This window comes from Equus quagga, chromosome 15 (genome assembly GCF_021613505.1).
Source record: "Equus quagga isolate Etosha38 chromosome 15, UCLA_HA_Equagga_1.0, whole genome shotgun sequence".
Lineage (NCBI taxonomy): Eukaryota > Metazoa > Chordata > Mammalia > Perissodactyla > Equidae > Equus > Equus quagga.
The window spans coordinates 90,660,779-90,680,617 of record NC_060281.1 but is presented as its reverse complement, the minus strand read 5'-3'; the positions used below and the strand labels follow the sequence as shown (position 1 = coordinate 90,680,617).

General features: G+C 56.5%; 1 pseudogene; it reads left to right on the top strand.

Annotated features, from left to right (window-relative positions):
- LOC124227205 (P2X purinoceptor 6-like) overlaps positions 1 to 19,030 on the top strand; it is a 32,164-nt pseudogene extending 13,134 nt beyond the window's left edge.
- The last annotated feature ends 809 nt before the right edge of the window (positions 19,031 to 19,839 follow it).

Sequence of the window (19,839 nt, the reverse complement as noted above, 5' to 3'; positions counted from 1 at the left end):
CCTCAAGAATAATGATTGCTAAGTGACTTGAGATTATTGACTAACCTTGAACTCCAACAAAGGACTTGATACTTTTCCAGATAGAGACCGTTCCTAAGCCTCATTTCCTGACCAGCTCCTTATTGCCCAGATGCTGCCAGAGCCTCTGACTGCATTACTCCTACTGATGACTGAGCACCTTGCTTCCCCCCAAACTAGGGACATGATTTCCCAGGAATGAGATTTCCTGCCAATGAGGGAAATATCAATATATCACACAGTTGATCCACGATGCTTTCTGCTGAAAGATCTTGATCAGAAGGGGAAATATGGACAGTGAGAACAAAATGGAGTAACATATGCCAAGGATTCTAAAATGGAGCTGGGAGGCCATTAAAGAAATGGGGCTCATGCAGGCATGCCACGTCTCTACCCAGATGGAATGTAACTTTTGATTTGTGCTTCACTGTTGTCATCTTGGCCTCTTTTCAAGAAAGGTGCTTACTCCCATAGAAAAGAACTTCCTGCGTTAGAGATGGCCTTAGCAACTGATCATGTACAGCCAAGAAGTAACAGTTGTTGCCAGCGCCAATCACAGATTCTGCAAAACAATCCATGTAATTTTCTTTTGGACTTTATAAGCCCTTGCCTCCTTTGTCTTCTGTTGAACACATTTTGGTTTTCTGCCTGAATCTGTGTCTCCCAGTTTGTAATTCTAATTGCCCAAAGAAATATCTGCTATTTGAAGTGTACTGAATTTTTCCTCAGTCAACATCTCACACTTCTGGAGGCCAGGAGTCCCAGATCCAGGTCTGGGAGGGTTGATTTCTGGTGAGGCCTCTCCTCCTGGCCCACAGAGGGCTGCCTTCTTGCTGGGCTCATATGGGGGAGGGGGAGAGAGCAAGCTTTCTGGTGCTTCTTCTGATAAGGATACTCATCCTATCGGGTCAGGGCCCCACCATTATGACCTCATTTAACCTTGATTACTTCCTGTCTCCAAGTAGCGTCACACTGGTAATTAAAGCTTCAACACTTGAATTTGAGGGGGACAAAATTCAGTCTATAACACCCTCCTTCCTCACAGCGTCAACTAGGCCACGGATGTGACGGAATTGCAGCCTGTATCACGTTGTGTTGCTAAGTACTATTTATATTTCTAATTCTAAAAGTAACACTTCCTTAGAATAGAAAGTGTGGAAAATGCAGGAAAATATAAAGAAAATTAAAATACATCAACTCACAACCTAGAGATAAACATGATTAGCATGCCAGAGGTTCTTTTGGTGCTTTTTTGTGTGTGTATGTATATACATCCATACAATTTCTTACACAATTTGGATCAAGCAGTATGATTTTTTTTTTTTTTTTGGTAACAGCTTTCGTGAGATATAATTCACATACTATACAATTCACCTATTTAAAGGGATGGACAATCCAATAGTGTTTAGTACATTCACAGAGTTGTGCAACCATCACCACCATCAATTTTAGAACATTGTTACCATCTCCAAAAGAAACCCGTACCCTTTAGCTGCCAACCTCCCATCCCTCCCACCTCCCCAGCCCTGGGCAGCCTCTAACCTGCTTTCTGTCTCTGTGAATTTGCCACTTCTGGACATTTTGTATAAACACAGTCTTACAATGTGGTCTTTTGTGACTGACTTCTTTCACTCAGCAGAAGATTTCAAGGTCCATCCATGTTGTGCAGGACACATTCCTCTTCCTAGATGATCCATTGCTGTAGTAACGTGCGACTCCATTCTTTTCTCCTTTAAACAGCTTTATTCAGATAGAATTCACCTATTCAAAATACATAATTCAATTTCTTTTAGTATATACATGGAGGTGTGCAACCATTACCATAATCAATTGTAGAACATTTTCATCACCCAAAATTTCACTCCCTTTCGTTGCCGAATCATATTCCAGTGTATGGGTGTACCATATTTTTTATCCATCCATCACTGGTGGACATCAGCACCTTGTGGGTATTATGAAGAAGGCTGCTGTGAACATCTGTGTACAAGTGTTGGTGGAGACATATGCTTTCATTTCTCTAGGAGCTGAATTTCTGGGTCATACAGTCAACTCCATGTTTACCCTTCTGAGGACCTGCCAGGCAAACCATGTGATTTTTTATCTGAATTTTCTCACTTTACCAATCAAGTGCATTTTCACAATTCCTAAATGTTCTTTGAAATCTTGGCTTTAATGTTTGCAGAGATCCAATTCATAGTTAACCAATCCTCTGTTATTTGGTATTTAGATTATTTCCAGTTTTCATATTATAAACAGCATATCAGTGAACAACTTTAGGTATCAATCTTTTGCTGTATCTCTGGTTATTTCTGTAGAACAGATTAGTCAAACCATTGGGTCAAAAGGCATAGGCTTTTGCTGTATAATGATAAATTACCTTCCAAAAATGTTGTGTCAGTTTGCATTCTTGCCAGTTGAGGTTGGGGATGCTGGCTGCACACGACCTTATATTTTCATCATCTCCTGAGGTCACCAGGCAGTGACTTTGGGCATCTTTGACCCAGTGCCCAGCTCAACGTGCAGCACATCATACAAGTTCATGTTACACAAATGAGCGACAGCAGAGGGAGGCCCAGGTTAGAGCAGGGGGCATGGGGGCCAAGGAGGTTACAGGTGTCTGTGTCATTGTGAAGGCCAGCTCTGTAGGACTTACCTCGCCGCCCCCCCCATTGATGTGGGGACTCAGTGCAGACTCAGGTGATAACAAGTCATGCGAGGTTGAGAACCTTCCACATGGAAGTTGAAGCGGTCAATGCAAGAGAAGGAAGCCACACTCCACAGTCATTTAGGGGCAGACGCTGGTGGGGATGGGCTGAAAGCTGGCAGATACTCTGTTCTGTGATCCACTCTGTGGGCAGCAGTCTTTATGCAAAGCCCTGGAAGAGTGACCTTCACTGAACTGGCGAGGTCATCAAACTCTCTGCTCACCTGGACATTCTGAGGAGAGACCCAGGACCCAGCAGCACATTGTCACTTTCTGAGAACTTCACTTCTTTTACTCACACACACAGAGTCTCCAAGAAGCTCCTTAGGACAGCTTCTCTCCTATGGATGACAACATCATTACTCTCCAAACTATTAAAACAGAGAAGGACAGGGGCTCAAGGGGGCTTCAGGGGTCTGGTTACATAGGTCTGTGCTGTTTGTGAAAATTCACCAGACTCTGCCCTTAATCCATGTGCACTTTGCTGCATAAATGTTGTTCCTCAACAGGAAGTGAAAACCAGAGAGGTTGTGAGAAGAGAACCAGCACTGAATCTATCTCTGCACAGGCCCTTTCCGTAGGGTCTGTCATCTCATCATGTCTCACAGTCACCCTGGCTGGAAGGTACTAGCCCCGTTTCACACGGACAAAAGTCTGAGTCCTGGAGAGGGTTTTACGTGAACTCTAAGGATGTAACAGGGTTTTCCATAAAGCTGAGGATACATGAAAACAGTGAAGGAACAGGAAACAGAACATTGTATCTAGACTAGCGCTGATCTCTGATTCAGAATCTAAGATCCAATGTCGATGGATCAGGATTTGGTCCCAGCCTGTTGACTGAAACCCTATGGGATTTCCATTATACTAACACTTCTGATAATAACCGTACATCGTATTGAAGAAGCATGTGCTGTTGCAGGACAATTTCACGTATTCTGTTTGTTTTAGAATGATGGAGTCCAGTGCTGAGCGGCCTCTCAGAGCAGAGGGATGTGCTCAAAGCAAGATCATCTCTGGCTGTGGAGCCATAGAGATGAGGCAGGGAGAAGGGAGAAGGGAGAAGGAAATGAGGACATTCGACACCAGGTGTCCCAAGCCTGAGGGTTGGAACCATGAAGACAGGTCTCTGGAGGGGCTTTGACTCAGGTCTGGACTGAAGTGAATCAGGGTTGGAATAAGCAGTGATTTGGGACTAGACTTTCTTAGAATAATTTGTATTTGGGGTTTTCTCCTTAGTGTGTAACTGCCTTGGAAAAGAATGAATTTTTTCTACATTAAAAAGGCAAAGTTGAGTGAAAGGGGTCCTGGTCTCCCTCACAGCCGCACAGTGACTCTTCCAGGACCAGGATCCCCCTGCAGGCAGTGTGGGCAGGGGAGGGGCCACCCTGCCAGTGCTGGACCTGCAAATCCAAACATCAGTGAACAGGGAGCATCGTGCCCCTGAGCCAGCTATTCTCTCTCATCTGGTGAAGAACCCAGGCAGGGGTCTGAGGAGAGGCCAGGGTGGCACCCCAGTCAGAGCAGGAGTGGGGTCGGAGGGGCGTCAGGACCCACATTGAGGCCTGGGCTGGAACATGGACTCAGCCACGCCATGCATCTGGGCAGGACGCTCTAGTTCTCCCATCCCCACTCTCTCCCTTAAATGACGCCTCACAGGGCTGCTGGGAGGACCGAGGTGGGGTTTAGGAAAAGCTCTCACAGAGAAATCCAGCTGTTCCAAGGCAGACACTGGGTCCCCCTGCACAGACTGGAGAACACCAAGGCAGACCCCTAAGAAACACACACACGACCCTGAGAGCAGCTGAGGCCAGGGAGGCCAGGAGAGCAGCGTGAGAGGGAAGCAGGGACTCCTCATCTCTGCTGATATGGCCGAGGATGGCCCCACCGCCTCCACACAGAAGTGTCTCCATGGGACAGAATGCCCTGGGTGAGGCTGCAGTGCCGGGAGAGAGGAAGGGGGTGGATGCTGGCTGAGCGCCCACCCAGTGCAAGGCTTGGTGCAAGGGACAGAGATACAGACACACAAGACACTCCTGCCCATAAAGGGATCACCCACTGGGGGAGGGGAGGAAAAGGAACATCACAAAAATGCAGTGTTATGCGTGCAAGGAGAGAGTGTGCACCAGCTCTCCTGGGGGTAAAGGTCACATGGGGATAGAGCCCCTGAGCTGAGCTCTGCAGGTGAGGTGGGTGGAGCTGCACATTTAGGCAAGAAGAGCAGCAGGAGCAACGCAGAGGGAGAAACAGCTCCGTGTCCACAGAGAGTTCCAGGCAGCTTGGAGTGAGAGGATGGGTTTCAGAGCGGGATGGAAGAGGGTAGTTGGCAGAGCCCAGATCCCGAGGGCATGCTGTGAATGACACACTGCTAAGCCTGGATTCATTCAGAGGGGAGCTGCTGATGGGTTTAAAGTAGGAGGGACAGGGGCGTGTTTCTGAGGTAGAAAGATCACCTGGGAGCAGGTGGGGAGGAAGCGCCAGAAAGGAGGAAGTAGCAGGAGAACAGGCCTGGAGGAGGGGAGTGAGAAGGAGGAGCAGGCAGCCTGAGCTCTCTGCAGGTGGTGAGATGGAGGAGGGAGATGTGGGAAAGAGGGGGGACAATTGCTGGGCCCAGTTTCTGATGGGAAGGAGGCCCCCCACACCAGGAGGCAGCCTCTAGATGGAGATGGTGCATCCAGGTCAGACTCTCAGAATCCCATGTGCCTATGTGCCATCTGGGGGACCGTCCGGCAGGTGACTAGAAATGGGGATCCAGAGTTTAAGAGAGAGTCTATGTTCCAGTCAAGGGCAGCAGAGGGGTGAGCCTCAGGCTGGGGAAGGGGTGCTGCAGGGGGCACCTCTGCCAGTTGAGGGAGCTGAGGGCCAGGCAGGGCTGGATTCCCTGGAGCTGGTGGTAGTGTCCTCTGAGCACACGCTGTTGGCACAGTGGTCCCCGTTGAACTGCTCCTTCCTCCTTTCTCTTTCTCCTGTTCTCAGCCCTGCTCAGCAACTCCGTCCCCACTGGCAACCCTCGAGGAAGGAACCCCTGCTGTGCACACAAGGCCTCAAGGAGGTCTGAGACTGCTTCCAGCAAGGCCAGAGGAAGAGCAGGGGAGAAGGTGAAGGGGAAGCGAGGGTGCCACGGCCATCACAGCAGACCAGCTGTCCAGTGGGCTGAGGAGGAGGAAGGACAGCTGGGAGGGAAGGATGGAGGGGAGGAGTCTGCGGAAGTGCCTGGGACAGGCCAGAGGAGGGTGAGTGATGGCAAAGGGAAGAAGTGGTCACAGGAAGAAGCCATGAGGCCTCCTCCCCATCGGGGCTCTGGAACCTGTGTATCCTGCTGCCGCTGGGGTTGGTAGATGTGACAGAGGAGAGATCTCTGTGGACAGGCACAGGCAGGTCTCTGCTGGGGCCTCCCCCATCAGGCCAGTTCTCCCAACAGGAGGCCTCAGTGTCTGGTTGACCCGGAGGCCCAGGCCCAGGCTCAGGGCTCCCACTGCAGATGTGGTTGTTGCTGCAACAGAAAGACTTGAGCATTGTGCTGCCTTGCACACACAATTCCCCATGGTCCCAGCTGGAGATGCTGGTGCATCTACTGGGTCAGGCTTCACACTCCAGCCTCCATGCATGCCCTGGGGGCCCTGGGCAGGTCAGTGAGTGAAAGCTGGATAATGACTGCTTCATGAGAGGCCCCCAGTGTTCAGATCACCCAACAAACATGCCTAGAGGGCCCCCCCAACCCCTGATGGAGACCAGCCACTGCTCTCTGGCCCTCAGAGCTCAGTAGATGCTCCCACATGTTGTGCTCCAGATGGCACCCTGTCCCTATCACCATGACAGCAGCTGTTCAGGAAAACCACCCAGCTCCTCCCCACATCTTCTTCCTCCTCCTCCTGCTGGACCTGAACTCCAGGCCTCAGCACTGCTCTTGGCCACTGTCCTGGAGCCAGTCCCAGTACTCTCTGACTCCTCAGACCTCAGCTCTGGCGTCGAATTTCAGGATCTCTCAGGGCCTGCTCTGGCCTTGGCTACTTCCATGGGGAGCAAAGGTGGGGAAGGTGAAGTGGGCAGGCCCTGCTCACTCCGTCAGCCATGATCTGTTGGGTCTGCCTCTTTCCTTCACTGTGGCTTGAGGCCCCTGCTCTGGGTCTTCACCTGGGCCTGGAGGAGCAGCACACACACAGCAGGCCCCCAGCAGCCATGAGCTGAGCAAAGCATGTGAGCACCCACCCTGCACCAGGCTCTCTGAAGATGCTTCGCACACACATGTGTGATTCCCAGCCCCTACCTGTGCTGTGGGAGCCATCAGCCCCAGTCTTTGAATGATGAACTCAAATGAGAAGGACGGAGCTGGGTGCTCTCAGATTGGGGCTCAGGACCCATCATGGGTAGACCGTGGTAGGTTTGTGAATTAAAGTGGTGAACAGCAGCAAGATCATGTAGCTCCTGGCCCTGGGGTGGCTATGAGCCCTGAGACTATGACACAGGGGGCATTCCGTGCTTCTCACCTCATGTTGAGTTCCTCCACCACATTGTTGGTCTTAAGTGCCTCACCCACCATGAAGGCTCCAGAATCTCCAAGGCCATTATATGAGATGTCCCAGACTCTCAAGGAGAAATTTGCCTGGAACACAAAAGAGAAAAGCCATGGGACCTCATGTGATGGTGGAGAAAGTCTGGGGCCACAGCCTCAGAGCCCAGGAGGCCCGAGGTGCAAAGAGCAGGGACTGAGTGCAGAAGGGTAGAGTCCAGCTTACAGTCTGTGGCTTGGATGGGGGTGAGTGGTAGAGCTGAACACCCAGAAGCCCAGCAGAGAGAGGGTGTGGATGTGAATGACCCCCAGAGCCTGGGGGCTTCCACATGGCAGCAGGCCCCCACGGACACAGCAGTCAGGCCCAGTACCCGCTTGGGCGCCTCTCCAGGGCAGGGACTCTGAGACACAGAGCAGCCGAGGGCCCGAGAGGGGCTCCAGTGAAGGGCTGCTGGGGGCTGTGATGGGGAGAAGGGTGGAGCTCGTGGATGTGCTGGGAAGACAGAACCTGACCTTCAACTTTGTGGGCAGGAGCCCAGGTCAGCCCCTGTTAAGGGCAAGGCAGTGGCTGCCCTTCCTTAAGGAGGACACACACGGGGAGCTGACACCAGGTGCACTGCAGGCACTGGTGCCACCCTGGCAGGAGCTTGAGCCATCCATTCCCCAGTCCTACATGCCACCACACGCAAGGACAAGGTGAGCTGTTTGAGAGTGTGCTGGGTCCCAAGTGTGGCAGATGTCATCTCAGGAAGCATCTGCATGTGCCCAACAGCAAGCATGTTTCACCAGGCAGCACCATGTCCCCACCAGCTGTGTCTGTGATGTCTAAGGAACATGTGGGATAGTCGGCTTTGAATTCCTCAGTAAGTGATGTGAGAGTGGACACAGAAAGATGGAACATTGTCATCATTAAGTGGAGATGGGAACATTAAATTCACTTAAAGATATATTCTTTAAATTCTGCTGAAAAGATGCAAGGTTCATTTCTGAAGAGCTGCAAATATGGGGACTGGCACCTGGGAGACCTGCCCCCAAATGACAGGCCAGAAGATCTGATGGGCAGGGGCCTCATACCTCCAGTCCCCGGGCAAAGCCACTGGCTCCTGGGCCTCAAAGGTCACTCCAGCTCATGTTAAGCTCAGTGAGTCCTGTATTTTCTTCCAGGACTGGTCCAAGCATCTCTCCTTCAGAAACACAACGAAAGAACTTCCTATTCACTGTTTGTGCATTCAAAGGTTGATACTGATGCCCACTGTGTGCCAGGGTCTCTGCAGGGCATGGAGTTGAACCAAACATGGGCCTGCCCTCCCCGCAAGTATTTCACATATAATGGGGGAGACAAAAATACAAGTTAGTGGGATTTGAGCTGTTCTAGCCTACAGACAGGGAGACGTGGGAACAGAGTGGGAGCTAACCATGCCTGAAGGGGTTACAAGTATGAGAACAGAGGAGATAACTTTAAAGACTAAGGGACTCCCCATGCACATGTGCATGCACAGCAGTGAACAGACTCAGGAAAGAGGGAATGTGTGGAGGCCGAGTGACCACTGGGAACTTGTGGAAATGCACACAGACCTAGCATAGGTGGCAAGTAGGAGGAAGCCAGTGAAATGAGGAGGAAGCCACAGGCACTTGAGAGATGCTGAGAGCCTTGAATGCTATGCCTAGGTTCTTGGGCACCACTCTATTGATGGTGAGGAGGTAGGGAGGGCTTCAAGAACTGACAAGGCTGGATTCATTAGCGGTGGGTGTAGGGGATGAAGTGGGGTTGGCAGGGACAGAGACAAGAGGCCAGGGGACTGTTTGCAGGCTTGTACCAAAGTCTATCTGCAAAAAGTGACCAGGCTAGCACAGCTGTGGTGGAGAGGAGGCAGGGGTGTTAGAGAAGGAAAGTGGGGACTGTCGGGTGAAGAAACCCTGAGAGCTATTCAACAAGTAAAATGGGCAGAAGCCCCACCCACCCAACCCCCTGCTCCCCACTCTGTCAGCACTCAGCCAGTCTGACCTGCGTACAGTTCTCAGAAGTGCCGGGGCCGACATGCCTTGGGGCTGTTCCCCTGTGTGGCACTGTTGACCCCCTTCTCCGCCTGGCTAACAGCTCCTCCTCCTTCTCACCTGGGGTCACAGTGTCAGGAAGCCTTGCCCGCCTGGCTGGGCTGGGCGGCCTCGGGTCCCATGTCCACTGTGCTTCCCTCCTTCCAGGCTCTGGCCATCAGACCTCTCTCTGCCTGGCCAGTCTCTCCCCGCAGCCCAGGGGCCCTCAGGGACCTGAATTTGACCCCTCTCCATGGTCGCAGCACCCAGAACCGGTCTGGGAAGGGTCGTCTGAAGAAACACACAGAGGAAAACAGATGCACTGACTGGGCAGAGCACTCAGCCAGCCCGCGGGGCCTGACGCGCTTGGGCGGCACTTTCAGCACCGCGGAGAGCTCCCTGCAGGAGGGGCGGCCTCCCTGAGAACAGCGCGCAGACTCCAGGCCCAGCGCCGGGTCTGAGCCCCAGGCTCCCAGATGCGGGGACTTCCCCTTCCTCAGACCCTTCCAGGCTGGGAGGAGAGGGCCGTGGTCTCCCACTGTGTAGGGAAGCCCCTTCCTTGCTGAGCAGCTGGAGGGTGAGAAGGTTCTTCTACAGACAGGAGTCGCCCTCCTGTGGTTCCCAGGCTTGGTCTTCTTGACCCCTGCAGCCACCCTTTGTGGCAGGTGCCACAATCACCATGGGTCCCGTGGCGTGAGCTCCTTCACCTCTAGGAGTCGGGCCCACCCACAGAGCCCCACTTGGGGAAACAAAATGGCCCTGCGGAGTCTGTCCTTCTCCAGCCTGAAGACTGCCCCTCCCGTGTTTGTGCAGCCTTCACAGGCCTCAGCCTCCAGCCCCTCCCTCCCGGCCGCCTCTCTGGTGCCTGCCCTCTGACCACGCAGCCCAGAGGGACGCCTGCACTTGGTTTGTGGAAAGGTCTGAAATGAGCTTCTCTCGTAATTTCACTGACTTCCCATGGCAATTTTCTTAGAAGGTAAACTGGCTCTCTGGCAGTCAGATCCTAGGGCTGATTCCCACAGGCCAAGGCTGGTGCCAACCCACATGCTCTAAGCAGTTTGAGACAGAGCAGAGACTCCCAGACTTTCTCAATCAGACAAATCTCCTGGGACACCTGCTAAAATGCTGGTGCATGGGCATCCCCCCAAGAGTCTGGTTCAGCAGGTCCAAGACCCAGGAATCTGTATTCCTAATCCAGGGTCCCAGGTGATCTTTATAATTGATTGGAGCTGTTGAGGACATCCAGGTAGAACTGCATGTGCCTTGTAAAACAGATAGCCAGTGCAAAGGACGTGGGGCATGAGAGAAAGTGATGAGATTAAGGAATCCCACTTCAGGCTTCCTCAGACTCAGATTAAAATCTTCATGCTTTTTGCTATGATTCACAGCTCCACAGCTCCTTGTGGCCTCTCCACCCCAGAGCCTGGCCACTCTCCCTTGGCCCGATAGCCCAGTCACACTCGTGTCTGTCAGTCTGAGAAACAGTCCTTCATTTTCACGGTTCCTCTGCTTGAAATACACTCTCTCTGGTCTTGCCATGGCTGATTCCTCCCCAAACTGCACATTTCAGCTTCAATGTCACCTCCTCACAGAGGCCACCCTGGCCACCCCTCTCAGCAGGGATCCCCATTCTTCTCTGGAATCACCCCCTCTTTCTTCCTCTGTAGCACCAACAATTATGGAGAATGACCTTGTTAATGTGTGTACCCTGAGGCCAGGGCCTCTGTTTTGTTCATGCTGGGTTCCTAGTGGCTAAGTCAGCACCCAGCACAGGCAGCGGTGGGCACTGAGACATCCAGGGAGGAGTAAGAGTTCTGTATGGAAGGAGTGGGCAAGGGGCAGGCTGAGGTGGGACATGGGGAGAGGGGCCAGAGCACGGATGCTCAGAGTGATCCTGCCAAACTCCACCCACCCCTGCCCCAGGAAGATGGGCCCCACGGTGGCCCAGGCCAGATGGGACTTGCTTGGTCACTCAGCTGACTGTCGCTCAGGTCCAGGGGTTTCAGGCCCGTGTGGGCCAGCAGGAGTACAGCAAGGCACTGTGCCGCCTGCTCCCAGGCCATTCCCTGCCAGCTGTGCCCTCTGCACAGCTGGGGTCACTGCGAGGGCGGCACACAGAGCCTGGGCGCCCACCGCTCCTGGCTGTTTCTCTGACAGGTCCACATCTGGGGGCCGGCACCACTCCCCAGTCAGTGGGATCCAAGTCAGGCACCGTCCTCCTCCACCTTCCTCCATCCCCCAGACTCCAGGCCTGAGGCAGTGGGAGGGGATTTGCAGGTGGACTGTCCTGGGGTTGCATGGCAACTCTGCGACCCATCAGCTGGATATCCCACCCCACCCCATGTGTCCACGAGCTTCTTTGTCAAGGGGTTAAGGCCACCTTCTTTGTGGTGCCGTGGAGGATGCTGGGATGGAGCCACAGCCCGTTGATGACTCGTGCCTGGCAGCAATATAACCCCACATGAGCCCCCACTGCCACATCTCTGGAGACTGACAATGACAGCCCAAGGGGCCATGCGTGGAGCACGTACATGGGCAGACACTCTGCTGAGCATTTAATGCTCATCACAACCCCGAGGGCTGAGTGGCATCGTTGGGTCCATTTCACAGATTGGAGACTGAGGCTCAGCGAGGTTCAGCTGCATGCCCAGGGTCATCCTGCTCTTCTGTAGCAGAGATGGCATTTGGATACAGCCCCACCAACTCCCACCCAGCCCTCCCTCCTCTCGCACTTCCAACCTCATCTCTCTGTGTAGAAGGACCCTCCCATCCTGCATTCAGGCACTGGGAGGCCACCACATGCAGGGGGTGCTGGCCAGCAGAGGAGGGGGGTGGAGGGGTGGGGCGGGTCTGGAAGGGAGTGGTGTTCAGCATTGGGTGCACCACAGAGGGTCTAACTCCACCCCACCCACCCCACCCTGTGCTGAGGCCCCTCCCCCGGCAACACCAGCAGGTCCAGGGGGAGAAGACCTGGCTGTGGGGGGCCCACGCCCCTCAAGAAAGGGAGGACTCAAGTCTGCCCACCAGTCCCAGGCTGGGCACCTCCCACAGATGCTTCTGCTCAGGGCACCTGCCAGGGCCTCTGCACCAGCCCCAAGAACCCAATGTCCCAAAGGTCTAGCCACTTGACACAAGGATTGGAGGTCAGTGTGGAAGCCAGAGCCCGGGCCCCCTGGGGCAGAGGTGGGCCTGAGGACCTGGTCCTTCCCAGGGCTGAAGGTCCCACACATAGCTGCTCACTACCCTGGCTCCTGTTCCCAGGGCTCCACCCACTCGATGCCCTCCACCTGGAAGGCCGTCCCCTTCCCACAGGCCCAGGGGACTCCTGCTTCCCCTTTCTAGGCTCCACCAGACCTCCTGAAGCCTTGCCTAACCGCCTCCCCCCCGACCCCCACCAGTGCATTAGGGCGGCTCCCCAGCCTCTATAGGGATCTCTGTCATAGCCTGGATCCCATCTGCCACCCAGATGTGGGGGATGGGACATACCTGGCACAGATCAAGGCTGGGGAATGTGTAGGATGGGCTCAATGAGGGTCACTCCCATGGCTGCTGACTCCCAGGTCCTCCCCTCCAACCCTGGTCCAGGGGTGGCTGGGGCCCCAGGCCATCATGCCACAGGTTCTGCTCTGGGGCACTTCCCTGGCGCAGAAAGCAGGAGGCAGGCACGACACTGTAGGCCCAGGGAGACCTCAGGGAGAGGGTGTCCTTAACCAGCTCTCCAAGCCCATGGATGCCTGACAGGGAACAGGGGCTAAGTGTGGCTCCCTTCCCAGGCACTGCCGCCTGCCTCCTCCCCTGCATCTGTCACTCCCCAGCCTGTTTCCCCTCTAGAGGCATTTCTTCCTGTGTCAGTAGCCACTCCTGCCCCATACACAGATGAGGACACTGAGGCTCAGAGAAAGCAATTCCTTTCCTCAAAGTCACACAGCTAGAAGTAGCTGATCCCGGCAGAGCTAGGCTTAGGACCTGCCTGTCTGACAGCCAAGTGCGTGCTTTGCCTTTTCTATTGCATCACAGACCACGTATGTTTCATGAACATTTTATAGGGCACAACACTGAAATAATTCTAAGTTCTATACAATCATTAGTTTAGTTTCTCCTGTGGGTTGGGAAAACCCAGCCCCGAACCCATTTCAGGAAGGGGTGGGACACCCCTCCTTAGACTGTTTGGCTGAGTTTTTGCATTTTAACATCATTCTTGAAGCGTGTTCTGATGGTGGAAAAACTGATGCTACCAAGAGTGTTTCCGGGAGCGCACAGGGCTGGAGGGACCACTGGCTGCCCGGAAGTTGTGGCATGCATCCCCTGGCCCCTCCACCCCTGCCTAGAACCCCCAAGGTGAGGAGACAGACCTGAACCCCCTGACCAGGCATCTGTTGTCTGAAGGCGGGAGTCCGAATGTGCATTCAAACCCCCCTCAGCCCCCGGGACCCCTTCTTCCTGAAGCTTTCCTTGGCCCCTCCTCTGGGCTCTGCACCACCATGCCACCCTCTCAAAGTACCTATAACCCTGTTGTCCCCTCCCCCCAAGGAAGAGAGGCCAAAGGGCAGGGGAGAGAGGGTGCTCACATCTGTGCCCCAGGGCCCAGCAGAGGGAGTGTGGGGAGAAGGGAGACCCAGGGCAGCTGGGGGTTAGGACTGAGCCCAGGGCTGCGGTGGGGCTGGACTCCACTCCTAGTGGAAGTGTCCCTTTAACGCTGCTGGCCTGGCCTGGCCTGGGCCCCTGCTTTGCTTCCTGTTCAGCTGGGGCTGCAGCTGCTGTGCTGACTCCTGCTCCCAGCAGCCAGCAGGAGCTGAGAGCATGGACTCCCCAGGGGCTGGGACAGGCTGGGGGCTTCTGGATTACAAAACTGAGAAATAAGTGATGACCAGGAAGTGGCGGGTGGGTGCCCTGCAGAGGCTGCTGCAGCTCAGGGTCCTGGTCTACGTGGTGGGTGAGAGAATGGCTCCTGGGCGGGTTGGCTGGAGGGACCCTGACTGGTCCTGCCGGGCTGAGGGTTGGGGGTCTGACTCTCCAGGGGCCAGGCTGGAACTGGTGGAGGGGGCATGTTGGACAGGGGAGGGTCAGAAGGAAGGATCTCTCTCTGTCTAGAGACCAGCAGGGACAAGAGCGAGCCATGTGCTTGTGTCCTCCTATGTGCCCACCTGCCCCCTTTCCTAGGCCTTGTCCCCAGCCCCGTGCTGGGCTCTGGGTGCAGAGCAGGATGCTTCTCACCCTGCCCAGGAAGCCCCGGGAGGGCAGGAGGTAGTCCCTGACCCCTGTGAGAGGTACAGCCCTGAGGCCCCTGAGAAAGGCCACCATCTGTGCTGGCTCAGGGGAGCCTTTGAAGAGGAGCTGGTGTGGCTGAGGCAGGGGAGGGTGAGGACTGGTGAGGAAGGAGGTGGCAGCTCACGCTGAGCGCATGGCTCTCCGATGCATCACCAGAAAGTCTGGCCTGTGCAGGGTGTTTGGGTGGAAATGAGGCTGGAGAAGAGGTGGGGCCTGAATGCTGTGCTGGGAGCCCATAGGGTGTGTAGGGGTTGAGTGAGCAGGGACAGCTGGGGACACGTCACACTACTCATGCCCTCCTCCCCAGGTGGGCCCTCCTCGCCAATAAAGGCTACCAGGAGCAGGACCAGGACCCTCAGATTTCCATCATCACCAAACTCAAAAGGGTTTCTATGACACAGATCTAGGAGCTAGGGAACTGGCTGTGGGACATGGTAACTTTGTGAAGCCACAACAGGTGGGTGTCTGGGTGCTGCTGCCAGGCACTGACCCTCTGACCCCCTCCACCCCCCGCAGTGAGTGTGTGCAAGAGGGGATGTGATGCCAGAGGGGGTGCTGGTGCTGTCACAGGGCCAGGCTCAGGAAGGACCTGACCAAGGAGTGGCCCTGGACAGGCTCTCGGGGATGTCTAAGAGGTTTCCAGGTGGAGAGGGGGATGGGTCAGGAATCCGGGCCAGAGGGACTGCATTTACAAAGTTGCATCCAGAAGAGTGGAGGGTCTGGGGACTCAAGGCTTGGCTTGAGGGAGGGGTGGGGACAGGCGGCAGGGCCTGGAGCTCCTGAATGCTCTCTCCCTGCCCTGGGCCCTGTAGGCTGGCTCCGCCCCTCCTCCCTCCACCCAGATCCTCCACAGCCCCCATTTCCTCTGTTCTGCTGATGCCCACACTGTACCCTGGGGACACCTGCCCCAGCATAGCTCCCTCCTGGTGCACACCCGCCTCGTCCAAGGGAACCCTCTCCCTCTGCCAGGGGGGCCTCTTTTCATCCAATAAGGCCCTGATGTCCCCAGGACCAAAGCTGAACCCAGCTCCACACCTCCCTAACCCTCCCTCCCTTTATTCCATCTGTGACGGTTTCCCTGCTGACCCCGCTGTCCCTGTGGTCTTCTTGTGGGCCCCAGGTGTGCTCCACGCAGAGGCCAGGCTGAGCTTTCACAGGTGATACCGTCAGAGCCTGCCAGCCCTTAGTTTCTGCCCTTGCATGGATCCCTCTCCAGAATGTTGGCCACCAAGTCCCTGTGCCCTTCTTGCCACCCTGGTGCTGTGTTCCTCCTGCTGCATCTGAGCCAGGCATCCTGGATAGTGTCCACCCTCCACCTGGCAGAGCCATGTCTGTGCCAGTGCCCGACGCTTGAGGGTGCTTCCTCTCAGGGGTCTGGGACTCCCAGAGAGCTTGCCCCCGCCCCCTCCTGGCTGATGCCCAGAACTCTGTGACCCTGTGCAGGCACTAATGCCCCTGTTTACAGCAGAATAGGCAAGGAAGGGACTGTCCCCTACTGGGGACAGAACTGTCAGGAGGGAAGGAGTCTCTCTCTGCCTTGGGAGACAGCGCTGCACCCCTATCTGCCTGGAGGCTGCTCACCCTCCCCCTCTGACCACTTCCTTTTATTTGCACCCCCCAGCTTTCCCATGCACCCCAAACTCAGGGAACCTGGGGAGGGGCTCGTCCTGGTAGACTGCAGGGCTGGGTCATGCAGGGGAGACACCTCTTGGCTGAGGATAGCTCTGCTCTCTCACCACCTCAGCCCCCTCCATCCCACTGGGGACCTATTGGTCTTTCGAGGACTGCCCTGAAGGGGAGCCGGGGACGCACAGCCATGGTCACTGTGGGCCCTGTCTTCCAGTGTCTCCACTGGGATGGGGTTCAGGGGCCTGGGCTGGGACCCTGCATGGCTTCTGTGTGTTGGCCCAGTGGTACCTCTGCATCTTTTCTTTCTGCAAGCATCCGCCTGCCCACTCCCTTCCCAGGCCCTGTGGGGATTGGAGGCCTGGAGTTTGTCTCGTGTTTTCAAGGCATAAAAACAGGCCACTGTATGGTGTTCAATGGGACCCACAGGACCTGTGATAGCCAGGGCTGGTGCCCTGTGGAGAGTGACACTGTGCCTGTGTAAGTCTCTCCAACACCCAGGGCAGGGTACCAGGACCAGCAGAGCCTGCCCCTTACCTCCCCCACCTGTAGGAAGCCCCTGCTGGTCTAGGTTGAGAACTTCACCCTGTTCATCAGAAACACTGTCACCTTCAGCAAGTTCAATCTCACCAAGTCAGCGTGTGGGTCCTGGCTGGCCCCAGGTCCTCCTTGTTCCCTCCTGGCCCAATGGCCCAGGCGCACCCCTTCTCAGGTCCAATGCCTCTGAGACCTGAGATAACACCTATTTTAAGCAATGCCACTATGACCCATGATCAGCCCTATTGTCCTGTGTTCCACATCGGGGGCCTTGTGGCCATGGCTTTGAGGACCTGCAGTTACCGGTGGGTCCGTGGGGGCAGGGCTTTGTGGGTTCTCAAGGAGAGGGTCCCAGGCCCGCGTGCTGGTGGAGTAGTGATACACTGGGTGCAGGGCACTGCTGTGGCATCCACTTCCGCTGGGATTGTGACCTGGACACTGGGGGCTCTGATTGCAGGCCCCATGACTCCTTCCAGCTGCAGGAGAGGAGCTCCAACTTCAGGTGCGGCCCCACCGCCCACCTACTGCTCCTCAGCCAGGTCCTCCCCAACCCGTCCTCCTGTGGCAGACGGGACAGACCACAGCCTGGCCCATCCCTCTGGATGCTCTGCTGTGTGTGCGAGGGTCCCAGGGCAGGAGTGGGTCCCTCAGCTCCAGGTCCCCCAGCACAGGCTCCCTCCCACACACCCGACCACACACTGCCACCCTCCCTTCTGCGCTCTCCCCACCCTCCATCTCTGCCTAGAGCTCCTTCCTGAGCCCTGGGAATCCAGACTTAGGGGCTCCAGGCAGGAAGTCCTCCCTGGCTCCCAGGGGAGAGTGCGTGCCCCTCTCTGGACCCCACAGCCCCGGGCCTGCCCCACCTCCCCCACCCCCACTGCCAATGTCTGTTTAGGGACCCTTCCCTCCCCATCCCCTCAGCAGGCAGGGAGGTTCTGAGACACAGGTCCCAGCTTGCTTGTCCCCTGTGTCCTCAGCAATGACACAGGGCTGAGACCCAGGACTCAGGCTGGGGTGGATGGAGTCAGTGGATGAGTAAGATGGGGCCTGTGAGAGCCAGGCCACCCAAGAGTGGGCAGAGCAGCCACTGGACTCTCTCCTGCCCCGGGACAGCTGCTCACTGGGAGGAGGCCTGAGGCGTGGAGGCCCGGAGCCTGCTCAGCTCTACAGGATCCGTTTCAACATCCTCATCACTGGGCAGGTAGGGGTCAGGCTGGGGCAGGTAGGGGCTGGAGGTGAAGGGTGGGAGGGGGTGGTAACCAGAGGCAGAGAGGCTCAGCCCAGGTCTCTCTCAGGCAGGGAAGTTTGAGCTCATCCCCACAACCCTCACTCTGGGCACTGGAGCGGCCCACCTGGGTGTGGTGAGTCTGGCCATCATGGCTCCCTCTGGCTGCTGGCAATCATGTGCCCCTGAGTGCCCCCCGAGCCCCCTGGGCTGACATTGAGTCTCAGAGTGAGGGCTGGGGAGGTGGTGGAATGTCAGGTTGGGGGCCAGGCCGTGGGTCTTCCCTGACTCTCCCAGATCACCCCCTTCTGTGACCTGCTGCTGTTGTACGTGGATGGAGAAGCCCATTTCTACTGGAGGACCAAGCATGAGGAGGGGGCTGCGGGCCCTCCTGACCCTGGGCTACACTTTGGAGGATGGTGGCTTGAGCCACGCCCTGCTGTCCTCATCTGCAGACAAAGGCCCCTAAGGGGACTGCCAATGTCGAGCAGACAAGTGGCTTCCTGACCCCCCACATCCGGCTGCCCAGGTGCCTTAGAGGGGGCCCAGCACCTGTCCCCCCTGCTGCTGCTGGGAGCTGGACACCGTCACCAGGGTGGGCCTGGTACTCACTCGCTAGCCCATTCCTGAGGCCTGTAGCCTTTCTCTGCTGGTTGGGGGTTGGGGGGTAGGAAGAGAGGAGGCCCTGCCTTGGGGACTCATGGCTGAAGCCCCGGTAGGACTAGGGCAGGGGTGGGGGAGAATTCCACCCTTCAGCTCCCAGGTAGACTGTCCCTCCCCCAGCTCCAGCCTCAGCAGGTGCTGCCTGGGGACCACAGAAGCCAGGTATGTGTAGAGACTGCAGGGAACAGACGCAGGGCCCTTGTCCAGTGGGGCTCCGGCTGGGGCTGGGGCTGGAGACGCTCTCCCGGGCTCTGTCTCCAGTGTTCCCAGCAGCTCCCCACTCACCAGCTGTCCACCACACTGGCTGGGGTTGCCTCCTGCCCTGCCTAGCTCCCAGCCCTCCTCCCCCTGCCGGCACCCCCTTCACAGGGAGAGCCCCTGCCCTCTCAGCTGCTCCGCACTGGGGTCTGTGCAGCCAGAGTCCAAGGCCAGGGAGAAGGCAGACTGACAGGAGGAGCTGTGGCAGCTGCTCTGTGCTGGGTTCCCAGGCAGAGCCCCTCCCAGCTCTGGGCCTCTTGCATGGAGTGAGGAGTGTGGTGGGCAGATGCTCTGACCCCCGAGGACCCCAGGCAAGGGCACAGGACCCTCTTGGGCCCATACCTGCTCAGCTGATGAGCACCAACCCCTTCCTGGTGGCAGCCCTCGGGCTGTGGAGGGCTGGGATGGGGCAATGGGGAGGGGCTGAGTTGGTGGGCATGAGGTCCTTTGGGACCTTATATATGTCTCCTTGGTGACACCAGCTCAATGCCCTGGAACCCACTCACCGGGCTTCTGGGAGCCATGGGGTGGGGGCTGTATATCTGGACACATATGTCACTGCTTCCCAAGGTCACACTGAGAAGGTGTCTGTGCAGCTGCCCAACGCAGCCTGAGGCAACTGCACGAGGACCACGCTCTGACCAAGACCCCACGTAGAGCCCAGGGGCTGGAGAGAATGTCCCTAACAGAGGATGTGGAAGCCCCAGCAGGCTGGTCTGGTTCTGGCTCTGGAATCCCCCTGGGGGCCTGAGTCCTGCCTGCTGGAGAATTTCCCCATGACCCAGGCCGATGGTCAGGAGGGCAGGGACGGGGCTGCAGGAGCCAAGCCCTCTCTGGGTCCCAGGGAGGGGCAGAGTTTGGGGTAGCCACCCAGGGAGACAAGGGGCTGCCTCCTCATGGGTCCCTGGTGAGCAGGGCAATGCTGGCAGCTTGCTGGTGGAGCAACATGGGCCAGGCTGGGGAGGGGAGGCCTGGGGTTCAGGCTGGGCAGCATCTGGA